We start from the raw sequence: 15,514 nt of genomic DNA, 5'->3' as shown, positions 1-15,514 counted from the left end.
TTTTTTTGGCTTGACCAGGGCACTTGAATTTCAAGATTGGCCCTGCCCCGTAATATAGGTAAAAAAAATTCTCCATTCTATAAATTATATAAACACACGGTAAAAAAAATTAGGATACCCCTGAATATTTCTTCTGGTTCCGCCACTGATGCACATGATGGTAATTCTGTCATTTTGCCTTCTAGGGACTAAATATGTTAATAAGTTATATATCTGGATTGTTGTGTATAAAAACTAACAATATATAAATAAATAAAAATCCCTTTCACTCTCACACTCTCTCTTTCTCTCTACCATCTTCGCTCTCTCTTTCTCTCTCAAAACTAATCGCCGGCCACCAAATCTGAAAACACAACTCTGACCACCAAATCAATTGATGTTGAATACACAGAGGTTGGGGGTTTTGTTAACCCTCGTTGCCGAAAAAAAACAACGGTAGGGGTTTTCTTTGCCAGTGGTTTAGATAGAGAGAGGTTTGGGTTCCGACGACCCAATTGATTTTCCGGTGATATGCTACAGTTTTGGCAACATTCAACACACAATCGGTGTTGGTAAGTTCTGACGACCTTGTCTTGTTTTCCGGTTAAATGTGTTTTTTCGACCAAACCTTGTGTTCATATATGTAAATCCGACACAAGGGTAAAAAAAGGGAGAAATTAGGTTAAAAGTGGTGGTTTTAATGGGGGTTTAGTGGTGGGAGCACTTGCATTAGGGAAAATTATGTTCATCTTCATCAGTGGCGGTGGCCGGAAATTGATGGGGTAGTGGTGGCAATTGACCGAGTGACAGTTGGCAGTGGTGGAAGGAGGTTGTGGTGGCTAAACTAGTTAAAGCCGTTTAGCTCTATTTGTTAGATGAGTGAATGAGTGAAAAAAAACAAAACAGAATAAAACCAATCAAATTGGCTACTTTCCAAACAAACCCTTTACTTGAAGCTAATCGATAAACAACATTCCTGCTTAGTGATGATGAATGATTATAAAAAAAAAATCAATTTGGTGTCTTCTGTACTTCTTTTTGAATCTCTTGGGATAGTTGATTTGCAGATACCTAAGCCCAAAGCTTTTAACAAATTCCATACTTGGATTTTTAGCGGAAATGGTAGAGAGAAAGAGACGGTGTGTGTGAGAGTGAAAGGGATTTTTATTTTATTTATATATATTTTTAGTTTTGATACACAACAATCCATAGATATAACTTATTAACATATTTAGTCCCTAGAAGGAAAAATGACAAAATTGCCCCTCATGTGCCTATCACATGATCAGATTTAACAAAAATATATAACTGAATTAGCGCTAAAAGACATAACGTGCAGTATTTTGAAACATTAAGTACAAAACTCATCAATTTTAAAGATAAAGGACACCGCTTGCAATAGGGTATAAAGATAAAGGACAAAATTTGCAATTCACTCGTTTTTTTTAAATTAAACTTCATTAAACACGCTACCAACCCAATTGAGCAAGAGACAATACATACAAAACACCCTCGACCCAAACGGGCAAATGGCATAAAATTCTAATATATACAAAGGGAATTTACACCATTTTTCCCAAATGAGAGACTTAAAAGAAGACCTATTTTTTAGCCAAACAAAGCTTCTAAACTTGACTTCTCCTAAACATCTTGCGGATTGTGTTTTTTGTTTTGAAAAACAGACTCGTTTCTTCCTTTCCAAATGCACCAACACGTGATTGTAATAAGGCCGTGAATGATCCTCTTCGATTTCTTCCATATGTTTAACAATGGCGAACTCGGAATTTTTTTGTTGGGGTGCAGAATATTTTTAAAGATTTTAGGCCCCTAGCTATATAAAAAAGCTATATAAAAAAATCGGTTCATAGCGGGTCGGATCGGGTCATGCAAGACAAAGGAACATCAAAATAAAATTTATATAATCATCAAAAACATGTCAAGCGTCATTACAAACGTATTTAAAATCATGCCCTACATGTTTTCATTTTTTGAAATCTATCCAAAACATCATCTAGAGATACTTAACACTTCATAAGTTCGTTACATTCTTACTCATGGTTCCTATCACATATAAAACGCTCCATAAGTTCATAAAACAACACTAAACACTTAAAGAAAATAAACAATCATGTTCAACCATAGTCTATAATTTTCAATTTTATTTTCAAACATTAAAGCGCTAGTATTAAATGCTGATTACTTGTAAGTAATCATTTAAACAAACAAAGCTATAAATAAAACAACAAAATCATTTAACTTCAAGTCTAGAACAACCAAAAAAACATCAAAAAAGATCAAACCCTTATACGTATATATTTTCTCCTAATCATCACATAAAACAAAAAAAAAATCAATAAAAAAACCATACTAGTTCTATATTGGAATTCTGGCTTAATATGGGTCGATCTTGCCGGACTTTTGGTTTTTTCCGACAAAAAAAGTCGTCCGGTCGTGAGCAGTGGGGTCAAGTTGCTGGGAGTTTTTTTGGGACGAGATTTGGAATTGGAATGGGTGGATGAGTTTGGGTTATTTTATTTTGTTCAAATTTCTTTAGGTTGGGTTTGGGCTTGGGTTAATAAAAATGTAAATTAGGCTTTGATTGGGTTAAGTAATTAAGTGAATAAGTAGTTAAAGAATAATTATATAAATTGTGTTGTATACTTAATGTAAGTATCTATAGAAACCCCACTTTAATTTAGAAAACCCGGGAAACTCAAAGCTCCCGATATTTTTTTTCTTGAAAAAATTTACACATGTTATATACATGTTTTTAAGGGTTTTGGGCAAAAAAAATCAAAAAAGCGCCGAGTATATATTTTTAAAAAAAATAAACAAGTTTTGGTGTAACACATGTTACAAATATGTCAGATGAATGTAACATGTGTTACACCAAAACTTGTTTATTTTTTTTTTTAAATATCTACTCGGCGCTTTTTTGATTTTTTTCCCAAAACCCTTAAAAACATGTATATAACATGTGTAAATTTTTTCAAGAAAAAAAAACATCGAGAGCTTTGAGTTTCCCGGGTTTTCTAAATTAAAGTGGGTTTTCTATACATCCTTCCCATGTATACTTATATATTAAATAATAATCAGTGTTTAATTTTTTTTATAAATTCATAATATTTTTTTTTCTAAGTGGGGCGGTTGAAAATTTCCAAGGGGTGCGGTTGAAATTTCCAGCGATAAATAACACTAAAAATTATTTTTTAAGGGGTGCGTCCGCCCACACACAGCTTGGGATGGGTACGCCCTGGATGTTTAAGAATCCGTACACTTCCATAAGATCTTTAACGGTGAAGGTAAATAAGGGAGGAATGTCACACCAAACGCTAAACCCCATCCAAACATCATTCACAAAAATGCAAGCCGTAAATAAACATTTCGTAGTTTTCTCTTGTTCCTCACAGTATTCGCACAATACATATGGCATATTCATATTCATATCTCTCCTCCTTAGGTTTACCCTAGTTGCTAATCTATCAAGGTTAGCCCTCCATGCTATGATGTTGCATTTGAGTGGCACCCAATTACACCATTCCAAGACACTTGACCTACTGACTCCCCTATCGTCTTCCTTCATTCTCTTAACCGATTTAACTGAAAAAAATACCTAACTCCTCGCCCGTCCACTTCCATAGGTCTCTATCATTTGACAATCCTCCAATAAAGCTTGGCACTCTTGCTATTCTCAAATCTCTGTCTCCGAATCCGGCTCCCTACTCCACTGCCACAATCCCTTATTTCTATCCTGATCCACTATTAATCTATCTTCCACTTTACATGTTTTTTCCGTCTCTGTACCGAAAAGATTAGGCCATTTATCATTTAGTGCATGGTCTCCCAACCATATATCGATCCAGAAACGAATATCATTCTCGTTCCCTACCTTACCTTTGATGCAACTCTGTAAGCATTTATCGTTTACCTTCATATTCATTTCTATTTTTGCAATATTATTCCAACATCCTGTCAACGAGTTATTAAACAGCAAAAAACTCCAACTTCTATCATTATAGTGACACGCCTCCACATCTTTCCTCCATAGATTCCGGTTCTCCACTTTATATCTCCATACCCATTTCGCTAATAGAGCTTTGTTCACATCTTTTAAATTGCTTATACCCAACCCCCTTTCTATATAGGAAGCGTAACCCACTCCCACGCCACCTAATGAATTTTATTCATTTCATTTCACCCAGCCAAAAGATTTTTTCTCATTTTTATTTCTAACATATTAATAATACCGATTGGAGCTTTATACAAGAAAAAAATAGTAAATCAGTAAACTTTCCAAAACTGTCCGAATCAAAGTTAGTCTCCCCCCAAATGAAAGAGTTTTGGTTTTCCAAGAGGATAATCGTTTATCGAAAACCTCAATAATCGGTTTCCAACTGTTAAGCCTATTCATATTTGCCCCAACCGTAATCCCCAAATATGTCAAGTAGGGGTGTGCATGGGTCGGTTTGGTTCGGTTTTTACTATTAACCATAACCATAACCGCTAGTTCGGTTATGGAGTTTTGGTAACTATAGCCATAACCAAACTTTGGTTACGGTTAATCGGTTATGAAGTCGGTTATGCTTCGGTTTTGGTTAATTTCGGTTAAGTAACCAAGCAAGGTTTGAAATAAATAGGTTTGTGCATGATTTGAACTTAGCTTGAGCATATTTTATAAGATAACAGAGACTAAACTTTTTGGTTAAACTACCGATTTAGGGTTCTTTTTAATAAGGTAATTCTCAAACAAAAACAATTATGGCCATAACACCTTAGTTCTTTATCAAAATAAATGGCATCTACATCAAGATCATTTTGTTACTAACATACTTTTATCTCAGTAAAAACCCTCTATATGGTTTTGTAAAACACAAATCCATTATATAAAGTTAACATCACAAGTTCGGTTCGGTTTCGGTTATATCGATTAACCAAAGCTTCATATCCATAACCATAACCATAACCGATTGAGTGGTTATATAAAGTTTCATAACCATAACCATTGGTTATATTGGTTATCGGTTATTAGTGGTTCGGTTATGTCAGTTATGATTCGGTTATCGGTTATGGTGGTTAATTTGCTCACCCCTAAATTGTCAAGGGAATTTCTTCTTTATTACACCCAAAACATCCGCCATGGCGGCATACTCCATAGAACCCACCCCAATCCCGTATAGATTTGACTTGAGTAAATTGATATTCAACCCCGAACAAACACAAAAAAATTCTAGGTAATCTAGAAACACTTACAATATTGTCATTTGACCATTCTTCTAGGATGAGAGCATCGTCTGCGTACAAGAGATGAGAGAGAACTGGGCTGTTGTGTGGTGTCTGAATGCCTTTGATAATACATGAATCCTCTGCTACACGACAGATCCTCCATGAAAATGAGAAACAAAAAAGGAGATAGCGAATCTCCTTGCCTAATCCCCTTAGTGCAATTAAACTCAAAAGTAGGAGCCCCGTTTACCAAAATCGTTGATCTGGCCGCGCCTATTATGCCTTTAATCCATTTACAACATAATGGAGGGAAACCCATTTGAACCATAGAATCGATAAGGAATTCCCAACTCACATTATTGTAAACTTTTTCGAAATCAATTTTTAACAGAAAGACCTTTCTTTCCTTTTTTAACCAAGCAAGTACTTCATTAATCATGAGTGGGCTATCCAGAATATACCTTCCTTTTAAGAATGTTGTTTGGTTTTCTGATATAACGGACCCAATCACTTTTTTGAGGCGATTGCAAGAATTTTTAAAATCGTTTTGCTAATCACCCCGATAAGGTTTATAGGTCTATAGTCTCTAAGTCCCACATGATCCTTGATCTTTGGAATAAGGTTGATGAAAGAGGAGCTACACCCATTGTAAAAGTTTATCATAATATTTTTTAAATCTTGCTCAAACAAATTCCAAAATCTTTTAATAATTCTGAAATTAAACCCATCAAGGCTCGGCGCCCTATCTGCACCACACTCAAAAACCGCTACCTTAATTTCTTCTTCGTTGAATGGTGTCTTAAGCCCATTCACCTCCCCACCCGATAACCTATTTATATTATGACACCCATTATTATTTTTTTTAGTTTTTTTTCCCTTAATATAAACTAAAATATTCAATGTTATGTTTGAATGTTTACAAAATGATATCTACATATAATAAGTGACTAAAAAGAGTTATAATATAGTAATTTATCAAATTTTATAAGATCCCATGCACCACAAATTTTGTATAAAAGCCGAGTGTGAATGCTATTAATTCGAAAAGTGGGCTCCTTCACTTGCCGTGTAGAACTTTAGCCAATATTTGGTTAAAGTTTGGTTTTGATGACTTTTAATAGGACTAAAATCACTAAATCACTTGCCGTGTAGAACTTTAGCCAATATTTGGTTAAAGTTTGGTTTTGATGACTTTTAATAGGACTAAATACACATGTTATATTAAGATTAACAACACTTGTTCGGCATAATTTCGGCATAATTCTAATAATGTACATATTATAAATACTTGCGGAATTCATACAACTCACTCAAGTTTTTTATACATACACACACAAACTCTTCAACAACTAGCTTTGTGGGGGAAATATGGATTGTACTCACATACCATTGATGGTTGCAATTTGCTTACTACTAGGTTCATGGAGTTCAACGGTGGATGCCGCCCAATTTCGCACTCCGGAATCTATAGAGGTCAATGCCATAATGGCACCATGCCTTGGCATCTTTAACGTTACATCTAATATAGATGACATCCATGTACAACTCGATATAGGAAGGTGTTGCAAGGAACTCCAGAAGATACCACCATGGATTAATACCAAGGCGAATGGCTTGTCTAATTTGTGCAACATTCTAAAGGAACTCGTTAAGTCTTTGCCGTACTTCCAACCAAAGCCTTTCGGTCGTGTTATGTCTGAAAAACGTCCTGTGAAGCTTGGTCTGCCTCTTTTAACTCCAAATGTTAACTGCCAAAATATAAAATAAACTAGAAAAATAGTATTATTGTTGTTGTTATTATTATTATTATTAATGGTCAAGTGTAACAACTGTTAATTTCGTGTTGTGTGTGTATATCTATCTATGTTTAAATGAAAGAATATTAAATTAATATTGGATAATGGATCTGACAAAATGGAATCATTATGAATTGGTGGATGTGGCCCTCTTATTGGTTTTTGTCATGTCTATTATTACGTATATGTAATTCTATGTAAAGAAGAGTTTGTGATATCACTACAAAAAAAAAAAAAAAGGCTACTGTGACATACAAAAAGTGCCACTAAAACCCTATAAGTGTTACTAAAGACCCCTTAAGTAATGAGCGGCACACAAAAAAATGCCGCTTAAATCCTTTTAGTGGCACTTTTTAGAGTGTAATTTTGGGCTTTTAGTGACACTTTTTTGCCACAGTAAATAAAAGGCATTTGTAGAATAAATATTGTGCCGGTAAAAACTATTTGTAGTAAAACATCTATTCTACTTTTAGTAACACATCATTTTTGCCACTAAAATTATTCCACTATAAATAAGCAACTACATCTTGCTTGGATGAGTTGTAAGATATGCTTTGGGAGTGTTTCAAAAAAAAACTTGATATTTCACTTTTCACCCAAACATTTCATATTTTATATTTTGACCCCTTTTATTTTATTTTTTTTACTTTTAATCCAAAGTTTTCCATCTTTTATAATTTAACACAACACTTTATTATTTACAACTTTGGTCCCTCATACTTTTAATCTTTCGCAAGTTTTTCATTTTACGTTTCGTTCTAAATTTTGCGAGTTAACATTTCGTAGCGTGCATGTGAGGTATAACATTTTTTTCTATATTTTTTCATATTTGAAAGAGCCGTCGCAATGCGTCCATTTTTTTCCCTTTTGAAAAGTTCGCTGCAATGCGCAAGTCCTAGATCGACTAAGTTATTATTTTCTACGTTTTACGTTTCTGGTTAATTTCTTCGCTAACATGTTGTAGCGTCCATATGAGGTTTAATGTTTTTTGCTCTATTTTTTCATATTTGACAGACCCGTCGCAAAGCGCCCATTTTTTCCCTTTTGAAAAGTTCGCCGCAAAGGGCAAGTCCTAGATCGACTAAGTTATTATTTTCTACGTTTTACGTTTCTGGTTAATTTCTTCGCATTAACACACTGTAACGGGTGTACGTGGTTCAACGATTTTAGTCTGCTTTTCGTTCAGTGTAATTTTTACCATTTTTAACCCAAACATTTCATATTTTATATTTTGACTTTTAGTCTGTTTTTCGTTCAGTGTAATTTTTACCATTTTATCTATTTTATTTTTATGATGTTGAGAGTCGATGTCGTTGTGGCATTGGTACTACTTGGCACGGTTTTACGAACGTTTTTAACCTATTAATTTTTTTACTAATATTTTGTTTCGGTTTACCGCTATACTTCCTTTACTTAAAAACTATTTTTTACGTGTATATTTTATGTACGGGTATGTACAAATATGATTTGTTCTACATTCCGACGTAAACTTTTTTTTATAAACGAGTCAGGTCAAATATAATACGTTTTCGTTTAAAGAAACCATTTTTACGTGCATATTTTTATGTACGTTTTGGTATAAATTCAAGTTGTTCTACGTTTCGACGTAAACTTTTTTGGGAAATGATTCAGGTCAAATATAATATGTTTTCGTATTTATTTTATGTATGTTTCGTAAAGTTTGTTTCGAACTGAGTGGAGTCAAATTATGGTTTCTTTTTCTCCCTTTTTTCGAAAGCTCTAATTAATTCCTTTCGATTACATGTGCATATTTTCCTTCATACCCGTTACGTTTTTTATGTATGAGTTGGGTCACATAATACGTTATAATTGTTCGATACGAATTTGATTTACTTTACGTTTGATCCAATTACAATGCTTATACAGGTTACATTGAGTTGAACAGAATACGTTGAAATATGTGTTTTCATATGGTTAATGCATCATATAACGTTTGGACTAATCCATTCAATGTTTACGATGTACCCGCACCACAACGCGGGCGGTTCTTAACCCTAGTTTACATATAAATTAACTCCTACTAGACACGTTTCTCATATTAATCTTCATCAACTAAAATAATTATTTTTTTGCAATGTAAAATAAAAATAAAGCTGTAAAATATGGAAATCCTAATATCATCACTTCAATTAAAATTTCAATCGCCTTCCAAACATATTCCAAATGTTTGCTAACAAACATGTAAAAAGTGTTAATATCATACATATGAAACACAAAACTAACAAGCAAAATCGACAATCTTGTAATCTTGTTGGTCTTGTTGGTACAATGAAAGCGGATGCCATAGAACCTACATCAATGGTGATGTCATAAGCAATTGAGGCCCGATGTACCAAAATTCATGAGATATGCAAGCTGAATTAAGGGTTGCAATTAACGAACTTCGTGCGCGTTTTAACCTTTGTGTGTGTCATTCTGTGTAGGCTATGATGAATTATTAAATCTAGAATCGAAGCCTTTTTTTCTACATTCATGTAAAACTTAAAGATAGAATATAAATTTTAAGTACCAGTACCGTAACGTTGTTGATGTCATGGAGGAGATAGTAAATTAGTAATGTTGTTGAAGAACCAGCACCAAGGGCTGAATATAAACTGAAAACAAAAGCAACATTAGGTAGGTGCTCCGATTTAACACTGCACAAGAAATTAAATGGGTTCAAAACATAATATAAACAGATGATTCAAACATGTGTTGACTCCTATTCTACCAAATATTGAACATCTGATTAACTACATATGATTAACATATAAAAAAATTCTTTTGGACTTGATTTCACCAAAAAATCACTTCCCAATATGTATTTTAGGGTCTGAGCTACCATAATATGACTAAACACTATTATTCCTAATCACCAAGAAAAAAATCCATGGAAAGAAACAAACCTGAACTTCACAAATGCAGCAACAACTCATCTGATGCCCTAGTCATACAAAGAGGAATTGTGACATTTTGACATGTGTCATGCTCATAATAAATAATTGAAAATTTTACAACAAAAAAGGTTGTGACAGAAAATGACCCGAGATAAAAGTTAATCCTTAACATTTATGGCTGTAATTCACTTCGTATCAATCAGTTTGTACCAGTCAATGCACAAAATCGTACACTACATAAAAGTTAACCCTTAACATTTACACCTTAGCATGTCAATTAGGATAACACATTTAAGGAATTTACTCATGTGCATATCATCAAGTATAGTTTTTTTATGAATCTATCAAGTAAACCAAATTGAGGCACAGGCATTTAATCAAACACATGGCGTCCATAAGTAATGAGTCGTCTTCTAAAATGAAAACTATAAGATTAGGGCACCAAACAAGAATTATAATAAAAAGGGTAAAATCACGAAATTGTTTTTCACCGATGGGCAATTGAAATCCTCCTGAACCTCACCTTCGTAAGGGTTGCTGAACGAGGATGAAGAAGTTGCTGAATGATGAAGGGCTTCTGAATGGGGCTGCGGCGGTGGCCACAAACGTTCACCATCATATTGGAAATCGGCCGAGATTGAGAGAAAGCAAACAAACTGAATTTGGGTTGGGAAAATGTAAAGTTTTTGATTTTGGATAGGAGGTATTTTGATTTTTTGGATAGGGGCTGAAAAGAGGGAAACGAAACTTATAAAAAAGATTTAATTACACAAATGAGTCCTGTGATTTATACCTAATTTCGTCTTTGGGTACTAACTTTTTATTTTAACAGATTTAGGTTCTATGGTTTCAATTTTGTAACACCTTTGGGTACTAACACCAAAATTAGTTAATTAATGATTAAAATACCTTTGCATTTTTTTAAGTTTATCAATGTAACACATTTGGGTACTAACACCTAATTTTATTTAAGTTTAAATCAATTTTACAAAATCTATTTATTTTTTTTATTTTCATCTATTTTATTATATCTCTTAATTAACATAAAGTCTAATTATTTTTTTTTATTTTCATATTTTTATTAAATTTCTTATTTAACATAAAATCTACTTGTTACACCAGTATTTTTTTTAAATAGATTTTTTAAATAAAATCTAGTAGCTATATAGTTTTATGTAAATTAAATTTCTTACTAGTTTTAAATAATGTAAACCTTGCTCGTTTTGAATTTTGGATATATATGATTGATAATAATAATAATAATAATAATAATAATAATAATAATAATAATAAATATCTTTCATGTAAAAAAAATTAAGCCATTTTTAACTCGTTTTTTGTTCATTTACATTTTACTATTTTAGAAAGATATTTAATTCACATAAAATCTACTAGTTGAACAAGTAAAATCTACTAGCTATATAGTTTTATGTAAATTAAAAATCTATTTTACAAAAAAAAAAAAACGAGTTAAAAAAAGGCTTAAATTTTTTTAGTTTTATCTAAAATACCTAGCTATATAGTTTTATCTAAAATACCTAGCGATATAGTTTTATGTAAATTAAATATCTTTCTAAAATAGTAAAATGTAAATGAACAAAAAACGAGTTAAAAAAAGGCTTAAAATTTTTTACATGAAAGATATTTATTATTATCAATCATTTCAATCCAAAATTGAAAACGAAAATTTAATTTACATAAAACTATATAGTTAGTAGATTTTATTTAAAAAATCTATTTAAAAAAATACTGGTGTAACAAGTAGATTTTATGTTAAATAAGAAATTTAATAAAAATATGAAAATAAAAAAAATAAATAGAGGTTATGTTAATTAAGAGATATAATAAAATAATGAAAATAAAAAATAAATAGATTTTGTTAAATTGATTTAAACTTAAATAAAATTAGGTGTTAGTACCCAAATGTGTTACATTGATAAACTTAAAAAAATGTAAGGGTATTTTAGTCATTAATTAACTAATTTTGGTGTTAGTACCCAAAGGTGTTACAAAATTGAAACCATAGAACCTAAACCAGTTAAAAAAAGAAGTTAGTACCCAAATGCGAAATTATATATAAACCACAGGACCCAATTGTGTAACTAACTCTATAAAAAATTCAAAACACGTAAATAAATTTTGTATTATTGCAAGAACCATAAAAATTAAAAAAAAAGTGTTTAAATTTTTTCATGGCACTAAGACCGTGGGGTATGGTGGGGCATGGGTTGGGCATTTGTTGACACGTGGAATGGGAGCCCCCCACCGACTAGTGACGTGTCCGCGGGGTATGGCGGGGCGTGGGTTGGGCTTCGGTTGGGTGCACCGCGTGACAGATTATTAAAAAAAATTACAAAAAATTTATAAAATTTACACAACATTTATAAAAAAAACCTACAACTTCATTAAAATTTAAAAAATTACATAATCCTAAAAATTACATAATTTCTAAAAATTACAAAATAACAAACCTAGAGCGTTAGATAAATTTCAAAAAGGGCGATCTTGTCGAACGCCCTTCGCTCCTTGCCTCGAAACTCTATGTTTGCCACCGCCACTCGGTCCTCGTGGCTTAACTCACCGCTCGGAACGGCTTCGTAGTAAGCCTTGAAACGATCGAGCTTGGGTCGTAGCTCGCGCCATTTGTGTTGGCACGTGTTGAGGTTGTAGCGGTTGTTACTGACGTTATGTCGGTAGGTTGCGAATGCTTCCGGCCAATATTTTTTTTGGCCCGGTTTTCGGCCCTTCATAGCGTCAACGACGCTTGTGACGAGAGCCAATTCTTCTTCGTGAATCCAAGATGCCATGTGGGTTAGCGAGTTCGAGAGAAGTGGGTAGCCGGGGGGGACCAGTGGGTTAGCGGGTTCGAGAGGAGTGGGTAGCCGGTAGGGTAACGGGTTCGTGGGATGGGGGGGACCAGTGGGTTGGGGGTTACATTTTATAGGGGCTGTTGGGACCCCCGGGTGGCGGTTTGGTTTTCCCCCAAACAGTTTGAATGGCCGCTATGACATGGCAGGGTGAGCGAATGGGAGGCAGCCAGCTAGGTTTAGCAAGACCGCCCCACGCCCGGCTTGAAAGCCACGCCCCAACCCAAACTCACCCGGGGTGGTGGCTTGAGCGTTTTCTCCCAACCCAAGCCCCATACCTCATGGCAAGAGAGGGAAACAAAAATTTTAGCGAAACAAGAGCAAACGGAAATTTTGATGGTTATTACATATTTAAGTATTCAAATGTGGGATAGCTCAATAGAGCCACATACCTCTTAAATGAGAGTTCTCAAGTTAAAACTTGAACAAAGAAGAATAATTTAGAATTGTTGGTCTAAAGAAGTAACATTTGTCGTTCAAAAAATATATATATTTAGGTAGGATTGTTAAATAAATCGAATAAAAGATTTTCAAATTAATGTAACCAAATTTTTGAATTTTTATTTTTTACCTAAATTCGTATTGGATTCAAAATTAGATTAAGATTTAATTTATTCGAATCCGTATTCAATATTCGATTCGTATTTGAAGCTCGAATATTATACGCCCATGTATTTAAGGAGGTAAAGAGGCAAAAATATATTAAAGTTTTAATAACGCCACTAAAAACCTAAATTAGGGGCAAAAAATAAAAAAATTGTCACTAAAAGTATGTGCTAAGCAAATATGGCATACGTTAAGTGCCACTAAAAAGCTAAATTAGTGGCAAAAATACTAAATGTCACTAAAAGTATGTGTTAAGCAAATATGGCATACGCAAATTGCCACTAAAAACTAAATTAATGGCCCAAAAGCTTAATGTCACTAAAAGTATAATTAGTTTGTGTACATTGAGGATTATGCTTTCACGTTTAGGTGTTAAGTAGTTTTTGAGTTTACAATAAGCAAATTGGGGCTTTGAAGGGCGAGCAGGACTGTTAGGTGGAACAGAAACCCCAACTGGGAGCCTTTCTTTACGCCATTTAGAGTAAGCAAGATGAGAAAGTTTCGATTTTTTTAATGGGTCTGACGTTTGCAAGACCATAGCACCCATGATGTAGATGTAGTGAAGTGCGGTGTGTTGGACAGTTCTGTTTTGGGCATAATGGAAAACATGAAAACATACCTGATTGCAGTAGTACAGGTCAGCAGAGAATCCAGATGTGAAACGCAGCAATAAGGTTTGACATGATTGTCATCTTGATCTGGTTCCTCCTTAGGGTGCAATCTAATGATGGTGGTATGAGAAACCGATAAAGGGTAATCGGCTGTAGAGAGGAGGTCGATTGATGTTATGTGAATCAGTTAGGTTATGTGTCTAACCCTAGAACCTCAACATAAGTCTCCTTATATATGCACCCAGGAGGAAACCCTAATTAGTTAATAATGGTAATAAGGCCCATCAACAATTACTGTTAGTTGTAAATAGTTAAAGGGCCTAGTTGTTAACTAGAGGTCCCTACATGCAATTCTAGGTATACCCTTATGTAAATAGTTATTTACTTGTTGGTCCCTCCTTCCCCTATAAATAGAGGGATCCTCTTCATTTGTAATTACATTCAATTAATACAAGTTTGGTTTTCATACCATTACCTTTTACATGGTATCAGAGCTAAAGGTAGTTTAGCTCAAGAATATCCTCATTCGGTGACCATTTCCGTCTCTCAGTTTAGAAAATTCGTAGTATGCTCTGTGGTTGCAGCTCAGTCTGACCTTCCACATCAGAAACGAATTCTCTTTCATACCATTTCCGGTCACCACCAGTTCCGTCCTAAAAACCCGTTCCAGATCTGTTCAAACACCCAAAACCACCACAACCCGTCACCTACTTTTTCAGATCCGTTCCTTTTTCCGGCGAATTAACATACACCACCACCACCATCGTGTTCGCAATTGCCCGATCTACAAAACCCCTCAAACCGCACCGCCGTCCGCCGCCCCACGCGCCCCCACGCGCCACCCGCCTTCCGCCGCCCTATCCCACGCGCCGCGCGTGACGGCGCGTCTCCGCTCCTCCGGCCGCCGGTTTCTGCCAGTTTGGTCGGAATTACCTCCCCGTCCATCTTGTCAGCTTAATTTTTCGATCCGAGAACTTTTTCGTTTCTGCCTCGTTTAGCGTGTTCGTATTCCAGTTCAGATTTTTCGAGGTTACTGTTCACCAGTCCCAAACCTGTTCCAGATCTGATCAGCCAAGTTTCAGATCTCACCTCCTCAAAACCACCAGTCCCAAACCTGTCCCGGGGTTACTGTTCATCGCAGTACTGTTCATCCGTTACTGTTCATCCGATACTGTATTTTTCAGCTTCGTCGGAATATATTTCCGATCATTTCCGTGAAATCGGTTTTCCGATCTGAGCAACTTTCGTTTTCTGCCTCGGTTCGCGTGTTCGGATTTCATCTCAGTTTTCCGCTTGAACATCTTTTCAAATGGGTGACGAACGAAATCACACCATTTCATGCACCAAGGAGGAGTATGATTTGCTTCAACGGTTCCTTGCTTTTTGGTCATCGAGTCCTCAAACCAACTCAGTACAATCAGGTACGTTTTCTGGCTTTGACTTATCCTGGATTATTGATTCTGGAGCTACTCATCACATGACTGCGAATCAAGAAATTCTCACTAGCCTTCATAATACCTTTTGCTCACCAGTTC

The 15,514-nt window shown here is 34.6% G+C and overlaps 2 long non-coding RNA genes across 2 annotated transcripts; one reads left to right on the top strand and one right to left on the bottom strand.

Moving 5' to 3' along the window:
• Positions 1 to 272: 272 nt before the first annotated feature.
• On the top strand, positions 273 to 7,038 carry LOC118487976. The gene is made up of 2 exons (XR_004883068.1): positions 273 to 551; positions 6,620 to 7,038. It is a non-coding gene; the product is annotated as an uncharacterized LOC118487976 (long non-coding RNA).
• Positions 7,039 to 9,120: 2,082 nt separating this feature from the next.
• Positions 9,121 to 10,598, bottom strand: LOC110917569. The gene is made up of 4 exons (XR_002580665.2): positions 10,419 to 10,598; positions 9,905 to 9,942; positions 9,535 to 9,655; positions 9,121 to 9,309 (listed from the first exon to the last, which is right to left on the bottom strand). It is a non-coding gene; the product is annotated as an uncharacterized LOC110917569 (long non-coding RNA).
• Between the last annotated feature and the right edge of the window lie 4,916 nt (positions 10,599 to 15,514).

The sequence above is a fragment of the Helianthus annuus genome, chromosome 16 (assembly GCF_002127325.2).
Source record: "Helianthus annuus cultivar XRQ/B chromosome 16, HanXRQr2.0-SUNRISE, whole genome shotgun sequence".
Lineage (NCBI taxonomy): Eukaryota > Viridiplantae > Streptophyta > Magnoliopsida > Asterales > Asteraceae > Helianthus > Helianthus annuus.
The sequence above is the reverse complement of the archived record's forward strand: the minus strand, read 5'-3'. Positions and strand labels throughout refer to the sequence as shown.